The sequence below is a fragment of the Triturus cristatus genome, chromosome 9 (assembly GCF_964204655.1).
Source record: "Triturus cristatus chromosome 9, aTriCri1.1, whole genome shotgun sequence".
Lineage (NCBI taxonomy): Eukaryota > Metazoa > Chordata > Amphibia > Caudata > Salamandridae > Triturus > Triturus cristatus.
This window is the reverse complement of record NC_140592.1, coordinates 738,614,078-738,639,035: the sequence shown is the minus strand read 5'-3', so window position 1 is coordinate 738,639,035 and position 24,958 is coordinate 738,614,078. Positions and strand designations below refer to the sequence as shown.

At 45.8% G+C, this 24,958-nt stretch overlaps 1 protein-coding gene across 3 annotated transcripts in view; it reads left to right on the top strand.

Annotated features, from left to right (window-relative positions):
- The window catches only part of LOC146798685 (uncharacterized), a 415,733-nt gene that overhangs the window by 259,153 nt on the left and 131,622 nt on the right, over positions 1–24,958 (top strand). The gene's annotated exons all lie outside the window — the stretch shown is intronic.

The following is a 24,958-nucleotide window of genomic DNA, read 5'->3' as shown; positions in this document are numbered from 1 at the left end:
GTGTGCAGAGGCTGATCCACAAACAGCCAATGTTTCATAGCTGAAACATCCAATTGTGAGCTCCTGCCCCTTCAGTGCTATAGCTCATCAGAGATAGCAGACACCAGAAACAGTCTAATTATGAGCTAAAGTAAAAAGCCAAGTCTTTAGCAGCTTTCTGAAACGCAGATAGTCTTCTTCAAGTCTCAGGGAAGTCGGCAGAGAGTTCCACAATTTCGGGCCCAGTACAGAAAACCGTGACCCTCCGGTGCGTTTGCATCTGAATCTCGGTACTACCAAAAGTTTCATATACATGGATCTTAAGGTACGCTGAGGGGAGTGTTTGAGGACTCTCGAAGATATGAATTTGGGACCCAGCCCATGTATGGCTTTGAATAGGATACATCCAGTTTTAAACAGAGATCGCTGCTCCACCGTAAGCCAGTGGAGCTCTTTCAGCAGCGCTCTAACATGGCACCGTGTATCTTGTTGGTAAATGATTCTGGCTGCTTGATTCTGAATCATCTACAAACAATGCTTCTGATTTTGCGGGAGGCTGAGGTATATCGCGTACCCATAATCAATTTTGGAAAGTCCTGTCCAGGTGACTTTTTGGTTTTATCATAGGACAGAAGCTTTTGCATTTCTGAAACCGGAATTCCATATCAGATTCGTGCTATCAATAACATTGAAAGGATTGCCTCCTGAATTCATTCTGATATGTTGGCCACTCACTAAATAGTGTACACTCCAGGTGCACATGCTTAAGAGTAGCTCTCTGCAGGAAAGCTCTGAACTGTAAGATTTGGAAACTTGAGGCAGTGGACGACCTTTTCACCCCCGATAAGGCTCTCAAGGTGCCATAACGGAGGGTACCTGTAACCTGCTGCACAGAAGTGAAGCAGGCTGGCTTAAATAAGATTTTTACACAATATCCCGAGAAGTTTAAGAGGACCTCTGTCTTCAAAGAATACTGACACAACCTGTGACCTGGGGAACCTTCCTTCAGTTATAGGCTAAGCCCCTCTTTCCAGCAGTGTTTTATACACCAACCTAGGTACCATGGGTACCTCAGTTTGATGCATTTGTACTAAACCAAAAAATATATTTAAAAAACTCCCTTTTACCCTCAACAAGAGTCAAAATGCAGAAGATAAGCCTTGTTTACTTCTTTCATATCACTATTGAGACAGAGGCTGCCCAGGTCCATCCCTCACCTTGCCCAAGGAAATACACAAGAAGTCTGCCAAAAAGATGAACTAGATGACTTGCGCGTGTATTGGTAAGTCCCTTGCCAGGACCACAAAAATTAACAATTTTGGAGTAAACCTGTGTGGTATCAAAGCTTGTTTCTCAACCTTTTGTAGCCATTCACTTCAAGTCTATATACTTTTCTAGATTAAGTGGTGATCTGGAATTCAACCCATCTGCCTACCTCATAGTAGGTCATGAAGAGCTTTTATGTAATCAGAGAAAGCAGTGTAGTCTCTAGTTCCTCATTTGTGGTCACAGAGTCAGTTTAAGGAGTTTGAAAAGTCCTATATTCGTCCTATGTACTGTTGGGGTTCTTAGACCAGTCTGATTGAACATTCACCATAATACAGTGAATTGTATTCCTCTTGCAGATACCTTAATAGTAGTACCTGCTTATGCCGAGGAGATTTGTGTTCCCCCACATGGTGTGACAAAAGGTATTCAGCATTAGTTCCTTTTAATGCTGCTTACTGATGCAGTGATGCCACCTTTAATGTTTGAGTCTTTGTTTAAATTCTAGCAGAACAAATACATACCAGAATACAACCTTCTAATATTCTACCACCACTCTGTTTCAGAAACACAAGCTGGCCTTCCTCCTAAAAATCAGAAGATGAGACCGATAATGCCTCTCCACTCACAAAGCCAAGAGTGATAAATGCTTCATACTTCCCAGAAATTACAAGAGTGGAAATTTTACACCACAAAAACAGTTTCGTAAGATTGTAGCAAAGCTTCTTCAGGCCCTGAATCTGATTTTTATTTCTGAACCAGCCTCTTATGGTTTGTGTGCAGGATTGCCTCTTTTCAGTTGTACTAAGCCCCTTAGTGCATGGAATTTTTAACAAAAGGAACTGTCCTTGTGTGTTTGCAAGATAGCCTATTCGGACCCTCCGTTTTCTAGACATTAGATTCTATATACAATATATCTAGAGGTAAGCCTTCTACCATAATGGGTAATCTTCCTTCACAGTGAACAGCGGGTACGACTGCCCTAGCAACAATGCAAGGGACCAGGACCTCCACCATTTGGGATAGAAAAGCTAAATATTTGAATACTTAGGGAAAGGAATCTTACTTGGATGTATCACTTTTCCATGGTCAGATCAGTTCTATATCTATAATTACTTGCTACCATCTCAAGAACTGGACAATCTGGATAAATGTGCTTACCTGCTCTCTCCTAATGTTACTGAATATCTAGACAGATAAAAACAATCACTTAAGACTATTGAAATCCCAACAGATGCATCAGCCAGTATCTTGAATGATCCAGCTGTATGCGCAGATATACTTCACTTCAGACATCTTACTAGGTTCTTGATTTTTTCTACACACAGCACTCCATGATAAATGTGCTGGAGTACCCGGTCCGCCAAACCATTGGTCTGTCCGTTCAATTTTGAGTCAGGGGTACCATTAGTTCACCAAACAGTTTAAAAAATAATGCCCCCCACTCCTTTGTGGAGATCTATTCATAACGATCTGCTGTGCATTGGCAAAAAAGCAACCCCCTGAGCACATGCATGCACATTCTACCAGAGGCAAGGCTTCGACCACTGGTTAGCTCGCGGAGTCCCTGTCCAAGACATCTCAGGCTGCAACGCTGGCATCTTTGCGCTTGTTCACCTAGCACTTCTGCCTGGACAGTCAGGTCCGTTGTGACTGGCACTTTGCCCGCTCGGTCCTGGAGGAATTTTTGTCTAATCTGTTTGCAGACCTGTTTCTGAGGAGGCATTGCTTGGGTATCTTTTCTAAGGTAAGGAATCTGTGGCTAGAAGTCTCTATCAGATGAGCAAGTTATTTACCTTTGGTAATGCCTTAACTGGTAGAGATTCTTTCTAGCTGCAGATTCCTTACCGGCCCTTCCATAGTTCCCTCTCAGCGAACTGAGTCTTTTGGGTCACCCTTCTGAGGGCCTTAGTAATGCACACCAGTATGTCAGCATTCTTCGTGGCACCACGCTACCGGTGTGGAAAGTTGCAAACAGAAACTGATGTCAGTGTGCTGCAGTGGTGCCTATATAGGTTCCGCGCAAGTCTCATCTAATGCCGACACAGAGCCAAACAACACCACTTACCGGCTTGCAGGCATACTGCTAGAAAATTCCCAGAGCCAGTCTGACGCCTGGGCAATATTCTAAGGTAAGCAGTCTGAGTCTTAATAGAGTCTCTACCATGTAAAGCAGTACCAAAGGTAAGTTACTTACTCTTCTTGACTTCATGGTAATGGTCCTGTTGATGCTATTGTCCCCAGCGAGGTGAAAGGGTTCTTCTTATTACCACCAGTGGACACTCCTGACCCAAGATTAGTGGGTTGTTAGTATCCTCTGGTTTTGCAGCCTAAATCCATTTTTTAGATTCACATGCTGTGTATTAACTCACCATCTAGTGGTTGGGTCTGAAATCTTTTAAAACAAACCAAATATTTTTTGATTGGGTGTCGAATAAGACAGAGATTTTTGACTCCTAATGACGTCCACCATAAGTCCACAATGCCCCAAAGTGTGCTCTCTATTTTTCCGCTGTTCACATTCTGGAGGTGAAGGCGCGAGCTCTCAGAAACAAAGAGAAGTCATCAAGTTTTCATCATCAGTTGATAGGAATCATGGTGAAGAAGATGATTTGACATTGAGGAGATCATGTTTTTGGGTGAGGTTCTTTCACTGGGTCAGAAAGTATATTGTGTGGTGAAAACTTGCAATACAGACACTCTTGTCTGTTTGAATAGGCAAAAACCTACAGCTCTCATTACTTGTGCCATTTAGATGAATAGGGAAACAGATGCTCTTAGCAGACAAGGGTATGGTGCAGGAGCTGTGCTGAACAGCTCAGGATTCCATCACACTCTTCCACAGAGAATAACACTTAGTACCATACATTTGCCTCCTATTTGGGAAAGCAGGAACGTCTTTATGGGAGGCAATTCTATTTGAGTGATCATAACAGTTTCAGTATATCTTCTGCACAATAACCCTGGTACATCGAAATTCAGGTTTTTTAGCATCTCAAGAGAAGATACTGATACCATAATTTGGGCCCCTAGAGTTGTAGTTTTAGAACCTTCTTCCCCGTTAAACACTGACATTATGATGTGTTCTCTAGTTTCAAATCATTTAGTCCCACAATGAGGGCCGATTCTTTGCACCAGCCTACCACTGTATGTATATATGTATGTACGTATATATATATATATATATATATATATGTGTGTGTGTATATATATACATATATATATATATATATATATTTTTTTTTTTGTAAGCAATGTGATCCTTTAATCCCACGCGCTCAATGACGGGTGCTCAGCGTTGGGGCCGGATCCTGGCCCAATTTCACCAATTTTAAGACAAAGGATGCGGCACTCAAGACTTGGCTTTTTAGCTACATTTAATGCAGTTCTCAGCACTCAGACCAACGCGTTTCAGCCTGCTCTCGGCTTTGTTCAAGGTGAACAAAGCCGAGAGCAGGCTGAAACGCGTTGGTCTGAGTGCTGTGAACTGCATTAAATGTAGCTAAAAAGCCAAGTCTTGAGTGCCGCGTCCTTTGTCTAAAAAAAAAAATATATATATACATATATATATATATCCAAAAGCAAAGAAAAGCCGCACTCTTTCTGGATCTTCGTTTAGTAAGTTTTAATGACCATCTCTATTACCAACGCGTTTCGAACTCCACTGGTTCCTGATCACGGTATTGACAAGAGTCCATCATTTGTTTTTACATTTACACCCACTGATCCGTCCTGCTCGCAATGAAGCATTCTGGGAGTTGTGGTTTCAAGGCACAACAATACATATGTTTCATGCTTGTTTCCCAAAAACATACAAGTATATTTACATTTTTACATTTTACGCTGTATTATTATTGATTGGCATGGAAGTCCGTAGTTCATAACTGATAAGTTCAGTTATTGGTGCGTATAATCAATTACACATGTAAGCGGCAAAGTGCCGAGGACGATAATTAATGTTAAATAGTTGTGCGTCAACCAATTTGTCTTAATGTGATAGTATGGCTAAGTGCCATTTGTTTGACAGGTTGCTCTGTGTTTTAATGCGGGCTGAGTGCCCCTGTTATTCAACTTTATCATCCTGTAATGTGTAAAAAGGTGGTAACAGCTATGAAAACAAAAAATTTTTGGGAAAATTTACATTGATATATTTTGAATTGTCTGCTAATAGCTCTATCTGCATGCTGAATTTCTCAGTAATACACTTTATAAGAACCAATGTTAGAGGTGGATTTTAAACTCTAAATGACGTTTATAAGTGTACATAAAGTTCCTCATCCCCATTGAGCCCATGAGGGGTTCGAGTTTTGAAGCGGATTATTAATTTAGACTCCAGGCGTCTCAGTCTTTCAGTTCTGTTCCCTCCTCTCTCATGGTCAGAGATTATGGCGATGCCTGAGTAGCTAATGTTTCTCCATGTTAAGCCGACATGATTCTGCAGGTGTTTCGTCAGAGCATAGGACATGTCTTTATTTTGGATTGCGCGTATATGCTCCAAAATACGCTTCTTGAGTGGACAGATGGTTGAGCCTATGTATCGCTTCCCACACGAACATTCAATCAGATATACCACAAACTGTGATTCGCAATTTATCGAGTTTTCAATTTTGAAGGTCCGATCTTTAGGATCCTTTAGTGCTCTTAAATTTCTGCCTATCTTGCATGCCTTGCAGGAAGTGCATTTTGTAAATCCACTCTGTCTTTTTTCCAGCCAAGATTGCGTCTTGATGTTTTGAAAATGACTGTTTACAAGGGTGTCACATAGCGATGGAGCCTTTCTATATGTTATCATCGGAAAGTTCCCCAATGTTGGGCCAATATCAGTATCTTTTTTCAATTCATTCCAGTATTTCATTAAGATTTTTCGAATTTGGAAGCTTTCTTTTGAGTACGTTAGTATTAGGCGGGGTTCCTCTTCTTTAGTTGACTCTTCCATACTCACTTGATTTTTCAATGTGTTTTTGGCCGTTAATGTTTCAGCTCTGGTCTTAAGTCGAGCTTTTGTTTCTCCACGTAGGATGTCTCCATGTTTATAGCCACGTGCTGCAAAGCGCTGTTTGATGTCCAGAAATTTTTGTTCCATTTCCTGTGGTTCGGAGCAGTTTCTCTTCATCCGTATGAATTCGCCATACGGAATGCTTTTTTTTAAAGAAGGTGGATGAAAGCTCGATCCATGAAGGATACTGTTTGTTGCTGTCTTTTTGCGAAAAACCGTGGTGTGTATTTCATTTGATTTGATGTATACTTTGGTGTCAAGAAAGTCTATTTCTTCTGATTGTATGTTGTAGGTGAATTGCAAACCTACATCATTTGTATTGAGGATTTTTATGTAGTCCGATAATTTTTCTTTAGATCCCTTCCAGAGCAGGAAAAGATCGTCGATGAATCGGAGCCAGAGTACCACATCTGTAGTGTATGGATCATTTTCTTCTCTCCAAGCTATGTGTCTCTCCCACCAACCCATGGTGAGATTCGCATAGCTTGGAGAAAATGAAACTCCCATAGCAGTTCCGCGTTTTTGGGAGTAAAGCTGTTTATTAAATAGGAAGACATTGTTAGTGAGACATAGCTCGATCATTTCCATGAGCATGTTCGTATGTCTTAGTTCTCCAATTGGTCTTTGCTTCAAAAAATACTCCACAGCTTTTAATCCAATGTTGTGGTCAATGGATGTATACAACGACACTACATCGATCGTGGCTAGAAGATAGTCTTGTTGCCATTGAGTCTCCATCAAGATTCTTAAAAAGTCACCTGTGTCTTTAATGAATGAATTTAATGTTGGAACGATGGGAGATAAAAAATAATCCACATAGTTTGCTAGATTTTCATAGAGAGACCCACAGCTTGAAATTATGGGTCGCCCTGGTGGTTTGTGCAGGGTTTTGTGGACCTTCGGCAAGAAATAGATTGTCGGTGTCACCGGATTTGTTGTGGACAAGAAATTCTTTTCATCTTGGCTGAGCAATCCTTGCTCGAACCATTTTTGTAGTCGAAGTTGAAGGTCGCTTATCATGTCTGGAATAGGATTGGAATTGAGTGGGATGTAATTGGTTGCGTCATTTAGTTGGCGTAATGCTTCATCAATATACGCTTGTTTATCTAAAATGACAATATTCCCCCCCTTGTCAGCGGGTTTTATTTCAATTTTGTTGTTGTTTTTCAATGATTGTAACGCTTGACGCTCTTGTATGGAGAGGTTTTCTTTCTTTTTAAATTTGGTGTTTTCCATTGTTTCTAGTTCCGCCACCACTAAATCATGAAACATGTCTATCCGATTCCCTGGATGTAATGCTGGACAGAATTTGGATTTGTTTTTAAAATTAGTACGGGGGTGAATATTCGTTGTTACATCCATCTCCTGTAGTATTTGTGTGTCTGATAACTCTGTCTCCTCTATCTCATTTGCTAGTTCATATGCAGTTCTCAGTGATTTTGTTTCTGCTATGGTTAGTCCTTCAGATCTTGTTGGTATATCACATGCACCATAAGGAAGATTTTGTGTTGACGTTTTTTGCGGTAATTTGGCAAAGAACTTTTTTAACTTCAATTTGCGGACATATTTGTACATGTCAATTCTAGTTTCCACAGAATCTGAATGTTTTTCTGGGCAGAATGTAAGTCCTTTATTCAGTAAGGTACGTTCAGCCTCTGATAAGTTGTAGTGAGATAGGTTGATTATGAGATCCGGTTGTGTTTGCATGTTGTGTGTCAAGTTTATTTTTTTGTCACTGTTCTGTTGCGTAGAAAGTATTTTTGTTTTTCGGCCTCGTCTTGTTTTTCTCCGCGGCCCCTGTTTCCAGAAAAGCCCCTTCCGCGAGCTCTTGTTCGACCACTGCCTCGTCCTCTCCCTCGTGGCTTTGGATTTTGTTGGTCCTGGTAAAGCATTCTCATTTCTTCTAAAAAAGAAAGCTTTTTGATCGGTATTCCCACAGAAGAGTTTTCTCCATCACTTTGTTCTCCCTCTGATTCACTGGGTGTTGTATACGGGGATTCTCGTGTGATAGTTTCATTTTTGTCCCAGTTTTGTTTCATGAGATCAAACCTTTTCGCAAATGTGAATATTGTTCCATTTGCATAATCTGACTCGTCTCTTCTAAACTTACGTTGCTTTCTTTCTTGGACTTCACTTTCATGTTTGTCTAAGTTTTTCTCCATCATAGAACGTAGTTTATTGATATTTTCTTCCTCTTTGTCATATGATTTGATAGACTGTTCTATTTCATCTATTTTTTCATGTAATTCTTCTACGTTTTTTTTTAGCGTATTTGATAATTATCAACATCATTCTGCGCGAGCACTCCATATTGTACCGCGAGGACTACGTATATTTACTCTACCCAACCACCCCGACACCAGCCCTGAAATGTTGGATGAATGGGGAAAAAACAATATGGAGTGCTCGCGCAGAATGATGTTGATAATTATCAAATACGCTAAAAAAAACGTAGAAGAATTACATGAAAAAATAGATGAAATAGAACAGTCTATCAAATCATATGACAAAGAGGAAGAAAATATCAATAAACTACGTTCTATGATGGAGAAAAACTTAGACAAACATGAAAGTGAAGTCCAAGAAAGAAAGCAACGTAAGTTTAGAAGAGACGAGTCAGATTATGCAAATGGAACAATATTCACATTTGCGAAAAGGTTTGATCTCATGAAACAAAACTGGGACAAAAATGAAACTATCACACGAGAATCCCCGTATACAACACCCAGTGAATCAGAGGGAGAACAAAGTGATGGAGAAAACTCTTCTGTGGGAATACCGATCAAAAAGCTTTCTTTTTTAGAAGAAATGAGAATGCTTTACCAGGACCAACAAAATCCAAAGCCACGAGGGAGAGGACGAGGCAGTGGTCGAACAAGAGCTCGCGGAAGGGGCTTTTCCGGAAACAGGGGCCGCGGAGAAAAACAAGACGAGGCCGAAAAACAAAAATACTTTCTACGCAACAGAACAGTGACAAAAAAATAAACTTGACACACAACATGCAAACACAACCGGATCTCATAATCAACCTATCTCACTACAACTTATCAGAGGCTGAACGTACCTTACTGAATAAAGGACTTACATTCTGCCCAGAAAAACATTCAGATTCTGTGGAAACTAGAATTGACATGTACAAATATGTCCGCAAATTGAAGTTAAAAAAGTTCTTTGCCAAATTACCGCAAAAAACGTCAACACAAAATCTTCCTTATGGTGCATGTGATATACCAACAAGATCTGAAGGACTAACCATAGCAGAAACAAAATCACTGAGAACTGCATATGAACTAGCAAATGAGATAGAGGAGACAGAGTTATCAGACACACAAATACTACAGGAGATGGATGTAACAACGAATATTCACCCCCGTACTAATTTTAAAAACAAATCCAAATTCTGTCCAGCATTACATCCAGGGAATCGGTTAGACATGTTTCATGATTTAGTGGTGGCGGAACTAGAAACAATGGAAAACACCAAATTTAAAAAGAAAGAAAACCTCTCCATACAAGAGCGTCAAGCGTTACAATCATTGAAAAACAACAACAAAATTGAAATAAAACCCGCTGACAAGGGGGGGAATATTGTCATTTTAGATAAACAAGCGTATATTGATGAAGCATTACGCCAACTAAATGACGCAACCAATTACATCCCACTCAATTCCAATCCTATTCCAGACATGATAAGCGACCTTCAACTTCGACTACAAAAATGGTTCGAGCAAGGATTGCTCAGCCAAGATGAAAAGAATTTCTTGTCCACAACAAATCCGGTGACACCGACAATCTATTTCTTGCCGAAGGTCCACAAAACCCTGCACAAACCACCAGGGCGACCCATAATTTCAAGCTGTGGGTCCCTCTATGAAAATCTAGCAAACTATGTGGATTATTTTTTATCTCCCATCGTTCCAACATTAAATTCATTCATTAAAGACACAGGTGACTTTTTAAGAATCTTGATGGAGACTCAATGGCAACAAGACTATCTTCTAGCCACGATCGATGTAGTGTCGTTGTATACATCCATTGACCACAACATTGGATTAAAAGCTGTGGAGTATTTTTTGAAGCAAAGACCAATTGGAGAACTAAGACATACGAACATGCTCATGGAAATGATCGAGCTATGTCTCACTAACAATGTCTTCCTATTTAATAAACAGCTTTACTCCCAAAAACGCGGAACTGCTATGGGAGTTTCATTTTCTCCAAGCTATGCGAATCTCACCATGGGTTGGTGGGAGAGACACATAGCTTGGAGAGAAGAAAATGATCCATACACTACAGATGTGGTACTCTGGCTCCGATTCATCGACGATCTTTTCCTGCTCTGGAAGGGATCTAAAGAAAAATTATCCGACTACATAAAAATCCTCAATACAAATGATGTAGGTTTGCAATTCACCTACAACATACAATCAGAAGAAATAGACTTTCTTGACACCAAAGTATACATCAAATCAAATGAAATACACACCACGGTTTTTCGCAAAAAGACAGCAACAAACAGTATCCTTCATGGATCGAGCTTTCATCCACCTTCTTTAAAAAAAAGCATTCCGTATGGCGAATTCATACGGATGAAGAGAAACTGCTCCGAACCACAGGAAATGGAACAAAAATTTCTGGACATCAAACAGCGCTTTGCAGCACGTGGCTATAAACATGGAGACATCCTACGTGGAGAAACAAAAGCTCGACTTAAGACCAGAGCTGAAACATTAACGGCCAAAAACACATTGAAAAATCAAGTGAGTATGGAAGAGTCAACTAAAGAAGAGGCACCCCGCCTAATACTAACGTACTCAAAAGAAAGCTTCCAAATTCGAAAAATCTTAATGAAATACTGGAATGTATTGAAAAAAGATACTGATATTGGCCCAACATTGGGGAACTTTCCGATGATAACATATAGAAAGGCTCCATCGCTATGTGACACCCTTGTAAACAGTCATTTTCAAAACATCAAGACGCAATCTTGGCTGGAAAAAAGACAGAGTGGATTTACAAAATGCACTTCCTGCAAGGCATGCAAGATAGGCAGAAATTTAAGAACACTAAAGGATCCTAAAGATCGGACCTTCAAAATTGAAAACTCGATAAATTGCGAATCACAGTTTGTGGTATATCTGATTGAATGTTCGTGTGGGAAGCGATACATAGGCTCAACCATCTGTCCACTCAAGAAGCGTATTTTGGAGCATATACGCGCAATCCAAAATAAAGACATGTCCTATGCTCTGACGAAACACCTGCAGAATCATGTCGGCTTAACATGGAGAAACATTAGCTACTCAGGCATCGCCATAATCTCTGACCATGAGAGAGGAGGGAACAGAACTGAAAGACTGAGACGCCTGGAGTCTAAATTAATAATCCGCTTCAAAACTCGAACCCCTCATGGGCTCAATGGGGATGAGGAACTTTATGTACACTTATAAACGTCATTTAGAGTTTAAAATCCACCTCTAACATTGGTTCTTATAAAGTGTATTACTGAGAAATTCAGCATGCAGATAGAGCTATTAGCAGACAATTCAAAATATATCAATGTAAATTTTCCCAAAACATTTTTGTTTTCATAGCTGTTACCACCTTTTTACACATTACAGGATGATAAAGTTGAATAACAGGGGCACTCAGCCCGCATTAAAACACAGAGCAACCTGTCAAACAAATGGCACTTAGCCATACTATCACATTAAGACAAATTGGTTGACGCACAACTATTTAACATTAATTATCGTCCTCGGCACTTTGCCGCTTACATGTGTAATTGATTATACGCACCAATAACTGAACTTATCAGTTATGAACTACGGACTTCCATGCCAATCAATAATAATACAGCGTAAAATGTAAAAATGTAAATATACTTGTATGTTTTTGGGAAACAAGCATGAAACATATGTATTGTTGTGCCTTGAAACCACAACTCCCAGAATGCTTCATTACGAGCAGGACGGATCAGTGGGTATAAATGTAAAAACAAATGATGGACTCTTGTCAATACCGTGATCAGGAACCAGTGGAGTTCGAAACGCGTTGGTAATAGAGATGGTCATTAAAACTTACTAAACGAAGATCCAGAAAGAGTGCGGCTTTTCTTTGCTTTTGAAAATACTTGTGAGGCTGTCCTACCTCACGGCCGGCACCAGCTTGAAGCGCTCCCCCCGCCCCGCAAGGACACTTTGCTCATTCATATATATATATATATATATATATATATATATATATATATATATATATATATATATATATATATATATATATTACCTACTAGCGATCGCCAGTAGGTAGTTATAGTTAGGACCAAGTTTCCATAGGAAGAGCATTTTTTGTTTTGCCTATAACTTTGGCGTCGTTTGATGAATCTTCATGAAATCTTCCAAACAAATTCTTTGTTCATATCAGCTCTTATGTGGGAAGTTTGGGGGTGATTCGTCAAGGGGGGCCGAGAAACAAGGGGGATCCCAAAACGTGTTTTCTCCATCTTAATTTCCATAGGAAACTTTAGACAAGGCTACAGGTCGAACGGGTGAGCGGAATTACCCCAAATTTGGCAGGGAGAAGTGTCTTGGTCTAGAAAGCACGCTTTTGTTTATTTGGTGTAAATCCGTTCAGTAGTTTTTGAGAAATATCGAAATTTACAGATATCGATATTTGGGAATTCTGCCATCTGATTGGCTGAAGTGTTACAAGCACGAGCTTGCTGCTTATTGGTTGGGAGCGCAGCGAGCGGTTGCAACTAGGAAGTGTTGGCCACCATTTTGTGATTCCGTCGAAGCGAGTAAGGGTAAAAAAGGGTAAAAAAGTGGGAAAGAGGAGGGTAGGAGCACTGTAACCTCTGTGGGGTGTTTAGGGTGTGCTATAGACGGGGTGTGAAGCGAAGTATTCACCCCTAGCGGTGTGAAAGTGCTGGGCTATGAAAATTAAGTGAGGTATTGCCTAGAGTCTGATGCTGCTAAGGTGAGCTGGTTCGGGAGTCGGGGATGAAAGAGTGAGCCCACATTGTGTGTCTTATGCTGTGAAGTCATGTGCCGTAGCCGCTGCACTACACCTGTGGAAGTAGTGTCAGCATGTGTTTATACCTACTAGGACGAACTACTGACCCGTACTGGTCTGAAAGTGCTGGGGTACAGAAAATATGTGAGGTATTGTGTACAGTCTCATGGTGCTAGGCTGAGCTGCTGCCGGACTCGGGGATGAAAGCGTGAGTCCAAACAGTGTGTCATATGCCCAGAAGTCATGTGCTCTGGCCGCTGTGCCACATCTGTCCAAGTAGTGCCAGTATGTAGTTATACCTACTCGGAGGAACTTTTGTTTCGAACATTGTAACTTGTGTATGGTGCTTAGGGGGTGTTATACAGGGAGTGCGAAGGTAAATTCGCACGTATTAAATCAATTCGGTATTTCTGAAGTGCAAACTACTCACTCCTACGGGTCTGATGGCGCTGGGGGCGTAAGCTGAGCTGCTGACGGACCCGGGGTAAAGCCGGTGAACTGTTGACCCCTACTGGTTTGAAAGTGCTGGGTATGGAAATTAAGTGAGGTATTGCCGAGAGTGTCATGCTGCTAAATTGAGCTGCTGCTGGACTCGGGTATGAAACCGTGAGCCTGTGTTTGCTATGCTGTGAAGTCATGTGCTCTGGGCGCTGTGCCACACTTGTCCAACTTGTATATGGTGCTTAGGTGGTGTTGTACAGGGAGTGCGAAGGTAAATAAACACGGTATTTGTAAAGCGCAAACTACTCACCCCTATGGGGGAGTAGAGGTGGTGATCAAAGCGAGAACTCTGTGCTGCAAAGTCATATGGTCTTGCCGCTGCATCACAGCTGTGTGGAGAATACATTTTGGCAAGGGTCCGGGAGTTGCCGTTACCTGGCCCTAAAATTGCGGGCCTAAGTTGTCAGTTATAGGGTGGCTCTAAAAAGAGCCCTTGTGTTGATTAGTTGGAGCTACATATAAGTGCGGATGCACAGCTTCAAGTTATTCAGGAAAACTCGATTTTCGTGATCTGTAAAGTGTACTCCATCACTTCTGTAGATATCAGCCATATCAAAACGTATGTTGTTGTTGTAGATGGATCCCATTTTGTGGTCTCTGAGGTATGCAGACACAGCTTTGTTGAGTTTCTTCCTAGATTTTTCAATCTGAGGACAAAATTGTTTTGACCATTTCCACTTCTGTCTTTGCATATATTGGAATATACAAAGACAGGTTGAGGGAAAAGTGACATCAATTGTCCAAAGGTGTCCTTCATAAGCATTTCCAAACCTACCCCAGTCAATGTGCCTAGGTCGTTTTCTGCCACAGTGCACAATCATGAGGTCAGAGTGTTGGAGATGCAAACAGGTTTTAACCAAAGGCAACAATTGGTGCCACTTCAATCCTCTCTGTGCAAACCATTTAGGTGCCGATTCCGATCCGTTAAAAATATTCCCCGTACGAATCGTATCCGGATTTTTTACCGTCCGAATCGTACAAGTCCCGTACAAACTGGCAAATACGATTCGTATGTTAAAAAGTCCACACGAATCGCATTGGGTAAATTCCCCGACACGTCCTCGGGTCGGAAAAGGTGTCCGACACGTCCCCGGACATTTTTACGTACGAATCTAAAAACTGAAGTCCGAGCGTGCAAGTACGATCCTTCCCGTCCGTCCGAATGCACAACCGTATGGAAAAAACACCGTACGGAGCGAACTCCTATAGCAACCATGGAGACATGTGCCCGCATACGCGCCGAACACCCCACCCAGACCCCGTATGTACGCGCAGAACATCCCCCCAGCCCTCGTATGTATGCGCCGAACACCCCCCCCAGCCCCCGTATGTACGCGCCAAACGCCCCCTCCCCCGTCCGTGGATGTACGCGCCAAACCCCCACCAGTGTATGTTCGGAGCGTACCCCCACCCGTGCATGTATGGAGCGTACCCACACCCGTGTATGTACGCGCCGAACCCCCACCAGTGTATGTATGGAGCGTACCAACACCCGTGTATGTTCGGAGCGTACCCCCACCCGTGTATGTACGGAGCGTACCCCCACCCGTGTATGTATGGAGCGTACCAACACCCGTGTATGTTCGGAGCGTACCCCCACCCGTGTTTGTTCGGAGCGTACCCCCACCCGTGTATGTACGGAGCGTACCCCCACCCGTGTATATATGGATCGTACCAACACCCCACCAGTGTATGTTCGGAGCGTACCCCCACCCGTGTATGTTCAGAACGTACCACCACCCGTGTATGTATGGAGCGTACCAACACCCCACCCATGTATGTTCGGAGCGTACCCCCACCCGTGTATGTTCGGAACGTACCACCACCCATGTATGTATGGAGCGTACCAACACCCCACCCGTGTATGTTCGGAGCGTACCCCCACCCGTGTATGTACGCGCCGAACCCCCACCAGTGTATGTATGGAGCGTACCAACACCCCACCAGTGTATGTTTGGAGCGTACCCCCACCCGTGTATGTACGGAGCGTACACCCAGCCCCCCCTGTATGTACGGTGCGAAACACCACCACCAATGGACGGTGCGGACCAACACCCTGCCCGTGTCTGAACGCACCCTACCCCAGGCCCCTACACCAGCACCCTCACCCAACCTCGCGCATGTACGAGTCGTACTAAGCCATAGCAAAGGTCAGCACTGTACAACAACATGGCCCATGTACGCACCGTACAGACGCCAAAAACACTGAACCAGGACAAAGCAAAACAACACAAGGAGAGTCAATTCGATTCGCACAACACCACAAAACATGTCCAGCAAGCCCAAATACATTCTATACACTGACCTGCAACTGCAAACAGCCAAACAGAGGCCCAAAACACAACCACTCCTTATAACACACCCACCCAAAGTTCAAACACAGCCACACCCACAAATGGACCAATAAAAAGGCCCAACACACACAAACCATGATCCTTTGCAACAGATCCACTACTGCCAGACCACAGAGACAACGCACTGCACCATACTACATACAGCAATACACCTTACACTTGCACTCCTTCACACAACCACCATCACAAACACCCCCTCATCACATTCACACACACACACCTTCACAACCACACTCACACAACCACAACCATCTACACCCACACCCCCACAACCGTCCACACCCACACCCCACACCATGCCCACTAACAGGAATCCAAAGTTCACAAAGGAGGAGCTGGAGATCCTTGTCGACGAAATCATCAGAGTCGAGCCACAGCTCTTTGGAACATTGGTCAGACAGACCAGCATATCCGAAAAATCAGCCATGTGGCAGAGGATTGTCAATTCTGTGAATGCTGTTGGGGCCACCAGAAGGACCATGCATGAGTGCCAAGCCAGGTGGTACGATCTGCGGAGGACGGTCCACCGCAAAATGACGGACGATCACAACCAGGGGAACATCACTGGAGGAGGGCCGCCCCGCAGACGGGTACAAAACCATCCCTGGGAGGAGAAGGTGATGGCCACGCTGCCGCCGGTGGGAGTACACGGACTAGAAGGAGTCCGAGACCCTGGTGAGTACACAAACAACTCACCTCACATGGGGGGAACGCCATACACAACCAAAATCCCAATCATGCACTCAACCCCCCCAAAGCAAGCACCGGACACAACCACACTCCAAAAACACACACATGCCACTAGCGCCTCCATGCCCCATGCACCAAGCAAGGCCATGCCAAGTCACAGGCCACACAAAACACCAACACAAGACAGGATGCCCCCGATGCCGGGATGGTGGGCCTCAAAACTAACATTGAGCAACTCAGAAGCACACAACAATGCCCTCAGCCCATATGGCCCAGGGCACAGCCATACAAACAGTGTGTCCCCACACAGTACTGTGTTGCCTGCAAATGGTGGCCGCGTTGCAGGATGACATGGGTATGAAGGCACAATTTGCACATAACAGCAGCTAATGAAGATGCAACACTCTGAAAGAGTGTCAGCACACACTGCCACAGCAGCAGCGCAGACTCAGACACTCCGCCCAATGGTTGCCCGGTGATTATAAACAAACCCACATGAACAAGCCAATGGCCTTTGAAAGACCTGCAAACTGTGTGTGCCCAGGAAGCTGGGCTGAGGTGACAGAGGGTGACACACAGAGGGAGGGAGAGGGGGAGAGAGAGAGAGGGAGGGAGACAGAGGGGGACACAGGGAGACAGACAGAGGGAGGGAGGAGGGTGACAGAGGGAGGGAGAAAGGGAGACAGAGGGAGACGGACAGAGGGAGGAGGGTGACAGAGGGAGGGAGAAAGGGAGACAGAGGGAGACGGACAGAGGGAGGAGGGTGACAGAGGGAGGGAGAAAGGGAGACAGAGGGAGACGGACAGAGGGAGGAGGCTGACAGAGGGAGGGACAAAGAGAGACAGAGGGAGACGGACAGAGGGAGGAGGCTGACAGAGGGAGGGAGAAAGGGAGACAGAGGGAGACGGACAGAGGGAGGAGGGTGACAGAGGGAGGGAGAGAGGGAGACAGAGGGAGACCAAATCACCCTTGGGTGGTGTGGCCATGTCCGCTCGTCAGCAGGTGGACTGTGTGCATGTAGACAAGATTTGGCAGTGCCTTAACCCCCCCCTTTTTCCTTTGAGAAACACTGGGCCATGTGTCAATCCGTGCACGAGTACATCCGTGCTGCAGGCACAAACCTAACCTTACACCCAGTATACCCACCCACTGTGTTTGTCAGAACCCTGTCACAAATGCTTAAGTTACCTACCTGCATTCTCAAATAGCATGGAAAAAACACCACTTGGCCACGTACAGTGCAACACGTAAGGCGGCTCTGCATGGCTCGCTACGCCCGCTCACTACACTGCTGCCTGCGTTCCAAAAAGATGCATCAACTAAGATTGTGTCACACATAGGTAAAGTGTCGAAAGCTGTGGCCAAGGGACATACCCATGCACAAGTGCACTGTGAGAGGAATGCAAGACATATCCAACTACCCAGAGGAACTGTGCCAACTCACAAAATGAATGAAATATGGATGTCGCATGTAACACAATTAACATTGTCTCTCTCACACACAGGTCATCGTCGTCGATCTCCCCCCAACACTGGGGGGGAAGACTCACAGGACCAGGCTCTGCGTGAAGAGGACCCCACCGGCAGCGACGACTCTCACCACTCCGTGGATGACCCAGACCAACCTGGCCCCTCTGGTGTCCAACCACCTGCAGCACTTGCGTCAGGTACAACTGTGCCAACCACCACCCCCATTCCTGCCACATCCCAGGAGACACCCAGGAGCCCTGCCCGCACACGACAACACAGCCAGGCTGCCCAGGAGGGACAAGGTGCTCCGGGCACCCAAGAGGAGGCAGGCGACAACGCAAATGCCATCACTCAGGGGTCCCGGAGACCCGATGTGCCCACAACGGCAGGCCATGCGCAAGTGGGCAGGGGTGGTGGGAGTGGAGCACGGCGGAGGCGCGAACCTGACCAGTTGGCTCAGGAACCGGTAATGTCACACGTCCGCAACATCCTGGACACATACCGGCGTGACACCAGGGGCATCAGCCAGGCCGTGGAGGCCCTCAACCAGATAAACAACGTGCAGGCCGAGCAATATGCCAGTCAACAGCAACACCAAGGACGGATGGAGGCAAGACTGGCTGAGCTTGTGGCGGTGCAAACGGACATGACCCGTGTACTCCGTCGGATTGCCGAAAACATGGGCAACCCTCCCTGTGCCACCAGGCGAAGAACATCACCAGCCACAGGGAGGGATCAGGAGGAGGAGGATTCATCCGACGGAGCATCACAAGCATCGTCACAGCCTGCTTCTGAGGGTCCCCGCAGGAAGGTGGGTCGTCCACGCAAAAGACCGTGAGAGTCAGCGGAACATCACCATCTCCCAGGTCACCTGGCCTGGCACCTGGCCCTCTGGCCCAACAGCAGCACATCAGCAAATGACATTCTCTGCCACATGGACTTGTTGGTCACTGTCTGACCAATGTTGACAAAGACTGTGGCATGGACTCTGATGACTTCCAATGGCAAGGATATCAACTCCCCCAGGGAACTTTGGATTCTACACATCCCGGTAAGCACCTCTTGTCATCCCCCCCAAACACGTACCCCACCACAAATAAAATTCACCACTATCAAGAGATGATGCCGTCATTTTGCATTATTCCATTACATGTGTGTGTTGTAAAGTCAAACGATGCCAGAGTATTTTAAATAACTACAACCATCCATACCCTGGGGTCTGAGTCTGGCACAGGACACACATGGGTCACAATGTATCATCCAATACAGACATGGAGCACCATACTCACCCGTGATGGGCCCAACCAGCTGAGGGGGTGCCCGCACAACTGTGCCTACAGACCTATTTAGAAGAGCAACAGTCATGCGCAGAGGTCAGGGATCATGTGGAGTGTCCTGGGGTGCTACTCCCAGGTATGTGTAGACAGGTCGCAGAACCATGTCCTGCATGCTTGAGTCAGGTGGATGTGGAGAATGGTGGGCCAGCCAAGGTTGGATGCATGGAGATGGCACAATGGGGTCTTGGATCACAGTGCCACAAGGTTGTGTTGAGGTTGTGGGCTGCATCCTGAGTGTGGGCGTGGATTGAGAAGGTCATCCTGCAGCTGGCAGTGATCCATTCCCCCCATCTCTGTTGGACGTTGATGTGGCTTGGTCGCCGGATGTAGAAGCAGAGCTGTGCAGATGCACCCTGGATGTGGACAAGTATTATGGGAGTTGTAACGCACATGTCCGTAGAGTGCATGGTAGGATTAGACAAGGATGTTGTAGTTGACCTGGGGGATGGTCTCTCTTGCCTTGAGGTGGATGGAACTGGGGATCTTGTGCATAATGCAGAGTGTGCTGCAGCATGAGGCACAGATGCTGCTGATCAGCATAGCACATGTCAGCAAGCAATCCATGATGAACACCAGCTCGTTTGCGTGGACACTGGGTGCCCTTGCTGCAGGGCCTGCAGCAGCATGCGCCATGTCAAGAAAACAATGCCACAAGTTGCACACAAAGACAAGGAACTATGCAAAAGGTGTATGTCAAGGAAGGAATGTCTGGTTCAACATGGCACACACACACAATGGATGCACATGCAGCACAGTGGCCGTCGTGGAGACAGACATGCCACTATACCTACACAGCCATGGACATCATGCACAATACAGATTCTAATCCCTGACAAACAGCTTGCATGTTGCTACTCTACACATAGACTCATATGCACTATCTCTGATAACTATGCCAGACATGCCGCATGCACAGTGGCAACAGACCACCATTGACAGAGATGAGGCACCTTGGAGGCAGAGGGACACCTTTCTTAGTCATGTGTGTCGGAATGCTAATGCAACTCTGTCAACACATACACAGGTCATGTGGATGAACATGTGGGACCGACACTGGCACCCCCCTTTGCATCACAGATGCTGGAAATCCATAGAACTGGCACACAAGTGACAGGTTACAGCTAAACACCCCCTGCTGCTCACAGAGAGGCTGCTATACACCATTGAGCCTCTAATGGGGAATTCACACACCATGTCAACCCGGGGCAACCCGTATGTTTCCGAGGGCAGTGTTACACACATTGATGGCTTCATCACAATCCACAATCCCATTACAGATGACTGTCACCAAGTCTGAACATCAATTCAGGTGAATTCAGCTCCATGTCATGTGTCCCATGGTGATTCTACATGTATGCAAAGTAACCAAACAGGAGCATTGCACACACATTCCAAACAAATACCACACCCAAAAAGCCGTGCTGCATCCCTTAGCCTAAGGAGATTTTCAAACTTGTCCGTGCATGTAACGCTGATTCAGCACATGTTGCTGTGTTCATGAGGAATAGCAGGAGCACAACAATGCCACCAGCAGACAGCATGCGCAAGTACCTGTGGATGAGAGACACACAAGGAGTCAGCCAAAAGAAGCACATCCGCATGCATGTGCATGTACTCGACACGTATAAGGTTGTCAACATGCTAGGTGACAATGATGACTCTGGAAAAACATTCTTCTATTGCACCATCACTCGAGTGACACATCCAAACACACCTCTGACTCACTTGGCAGACATGCAGATGGACACACACATTGCAACACATGCCACACACGGCCCAATGCATGCACACTCAGACACTGGAACTCACCACTAAGCAAAGAAGTCGCGTATGAGCCGACTACGGATGTCCTCCACCGCCTCCTCCTCCTCCACATCACTTGCTTCGTCACCAAGCCCTTCATCCCCCACGGGTGGATGGTCCTGCTCATCCGGATCCAGGATGAGTGGCACACCTTTCTCCACTGCCATGTTGTGCAGCATGCAGCACATGAGGAAGATCTTGCAGACCTTCACCGGTGCATATGGGAGTGCACTGCCGGTTTTGTGGAGGCAACGGAATCGGCTCTTCAGGAGGCCAAACGTCTTCTCTATCACTCGCCTGGTCCACCCATGGGCGTTGTTGTAGCGGTGCTCGGCAGCCCGTGCTGGGGTTGCGGAGAGGCGTAATCAGCCATGGCATGTTGGGATAGCCAGTGTCCCCTACATGGAAACATCATGGACAAAAGTGGGTCAGGAGAAGCAGTAAGACAGGAAGATGACGCTAAATACAGGACTGCCAGAGTATACCCACCAACAATACATGCTCGTTCGTTGCGCAGCTGCAGCATCATTTCAGGCACCCTGCTACGCCTCATGATGTAGGCATTGTGTGCTGATCCTGGAAAACGAGCACAGACATGTGATATCACCATGTTGGCAAGACACACCACAAGGGCATTAATGGAGTGGTAATGCTTACGGTTCCTATACGCTACCTCCTGTGCCTGTGGTGGTACCAAAGCCACATGTGTTCCATCTATGGACCCAATGACATGGGGCATCCCTCCTAGGGCATAGAACTCACGCTTGACACCTGTCAACTGCTCAGGATTTGGGAATTTGATGAACTCATCCAGGTGATCCAACATGGCCTCTAAAAAATAATGCAGAACACGGCTGACCATGGTTTGGGACATGCCACCGACATGAGCAATTGTATATTGAAAGGTACCCGTGGCAAAGAAATGTAGGGCTGCCATCACCTTCATCTTGGGTGTCAGTGCAGTAGGATACCTGTGTAGCAGTTGGAGGTGTGCTTCCAGCCGGGCAGTCAAGTCCTCAATCAACGGTTGGCTGAAGCGGTAGCGGCGTATACAGTCACGTTCCCTCAGGGCAGCCAATTCTGGCCTTGGTCGGGGGAGAGGCGGAGCCCTGCAGTAAATTTGAAGGGACAACGAAGAGTGAGTACAGTACACCACCAATGTCAATGTACTGAGCACATGTTCAACAGGCAATACACATATGCTACATACAGAGTCAGGTCTGTGCAACATATCCTGGACACGTATGCCAGGCAGGTGACACTCCTACCAAGAGCCAGCCACAAACGTGGATTCTCAAGCTCAACATGACATGGCATGAAACTAGCGGTGGGCAAGTGTGAGTGAACAGGCAGACGCATCACAGGAGTGCCAGACATCCGCATATGTATGTTAATCATACAGATAGGTTGCGGAACACCAGAGGCACAGGTCACATGTCATATAAAAAGGACAGACCACACACCTTGCCATGAAGGAGTACATGTCAAGACTGATCACACATACATTGAGAGTATGCAGATATGTCCTTGTTTTGAAACTCTGTGTCGATGCATACATACACACCTTACGTCGGATTACACTTGTGGGCTGGTGTGCGTAACAGTGTGCCATGCCCATCTACACACAGACACATGTTGGTTGCAGCAACTGCCGATGCATTTGACCAAACACCTACAGCAAAACTATGGGAACACATGACACACACATGACATAGTTACAGCGTGCAACGCGGGCATTCACATCTCAGGTGTAACATTCCGTGTAACTCGCATCAGGGGACAGTTGCGGGTGTCGGTGACTGTGCCATGCCAGTGACGCATGGCTCAACAAGTCTATACTACATGCATGCATGTCAAAGGAGTGAAGGGGATGTGTGGCACATCGTGCACCATCACACATGACATGTGTACACAGCTCATCATACATTTGTTTGCTTCACACCTCAGGAGTAATGTGCCACATCACAGCCTGACACACCTGTGCCCGACACATGTAGTACTGCACAGACAATGCCTTGATGTCCAGCCTTGGCCAAGTATGACAGCTCTATTCCTGTCTGTGTGCCGCCTGTCACCACTGTCAGGTGTGAAATGCACCATACATATGCACTGAAGGCGTGTGTATGGTCCCTATCACAATGGGAGTGCTGGCGTATGCGTATGACATAGTAATACGGACCGTACAGGCGTGTGTAGGGTCCCTATCACTATGGGAGTGCTGGCGTATGCGTACGCCATAGTAATACGGACAGTACACGCGTGTGTAGGGTCCCTATCACTATGGGAGTGCTGGCGTATGCGTACGCCATAGTAATACGGACCGTACACGCGTATTACTATGGCGTACGCATACGCCAGCACTCCCATAGTGATAGGGACCCTACACACTCGTGTACGGTCCGTATTACTATGGCGTACGCATACGCCAGCACTCCCATAGTGATAGGGACCGTACACACGCCTATACGGTCCGTTTCACTGCATTTGGGGTGCCCTAGGGCCGTGGAACGCACCGTACCTGTGTGTAAATATTTAAATTACATAGGGGACACATGAGGGACAAGTATAAGGGCCTAAATGCATGCTGGTTGTCATAGAGACCGAGTTTAAAGTTTGCATTTTTGCATCAGGTGGCCAGCAGAAGTCGGTTGGAAACAATATACTTTGTTGCAAAGTGGTTGTTGACTTGACATCATGCTCAATTTTTAAACCATGCAAAGCCACTCACTGGGGTAGGTTTAAAGGGATTGGAGGAAACGTAGGATGCTAATGTGACTGACCAATCACTCTGTACTCATGTAAATGAAACAGGCCAGCAAGGCAGATATAAGGCAGCCAGGTCCCATGAGAGAGCACTTGCCTGCACATCCTTTCATTCCACAACACTGCTGCTGCTCGTGATTCCTCTGGCACCATGTCCAGGTCTGTGGAGAGGGCCCAGCCATTCACCATGGAGGAGAATCTGGCGTTGGTGGATGTGATCCTCCCACAGTACACCATGCTGTATGGTCGACCAGGGGAGCAGGTGAGTGCAGACTCCACTAGCTTAGACTGTGCCCCTTTTTTGTGACTGTGACTTCTGGCATTGTGTCCATGTGTGACAGACATGCAATGTTGTTTAGAGTGGGTCCCAGGGTGGGGAAGGCCTCATGTCTCCCATGCAGAGCATGCTGTAGTTCCTGTTTGCACTCCTCACTTGCATATTGCTTACTGTGACAATCAATGCATGGTGCATGCCATATTCTGCCTGGCTACTCCTCCTGGGAATGTTGTTTCTACAGTCCTGATGTGATTCTGTGTTCCCCCCAGTGTGACAGGTGACTGTACCCACAGATGTGTGTGAGTTGAGTGTACCTGTGGTGAGAGTGTCCAAATGATGTGTTCGTCCCCTGGGCATTGGTGTGTGTGTGTAAGTCCCCTGTCATGTGGGTGAGTGCATATGGGGAGTGTTGCACACCAGCTGCATGAGGGATGGATATACCCTGCCCATCTGATGTGAGCAGGGAGCAGTGCTGTGTGACTGCCGTGCTGAGCCAGCCCCACACCTG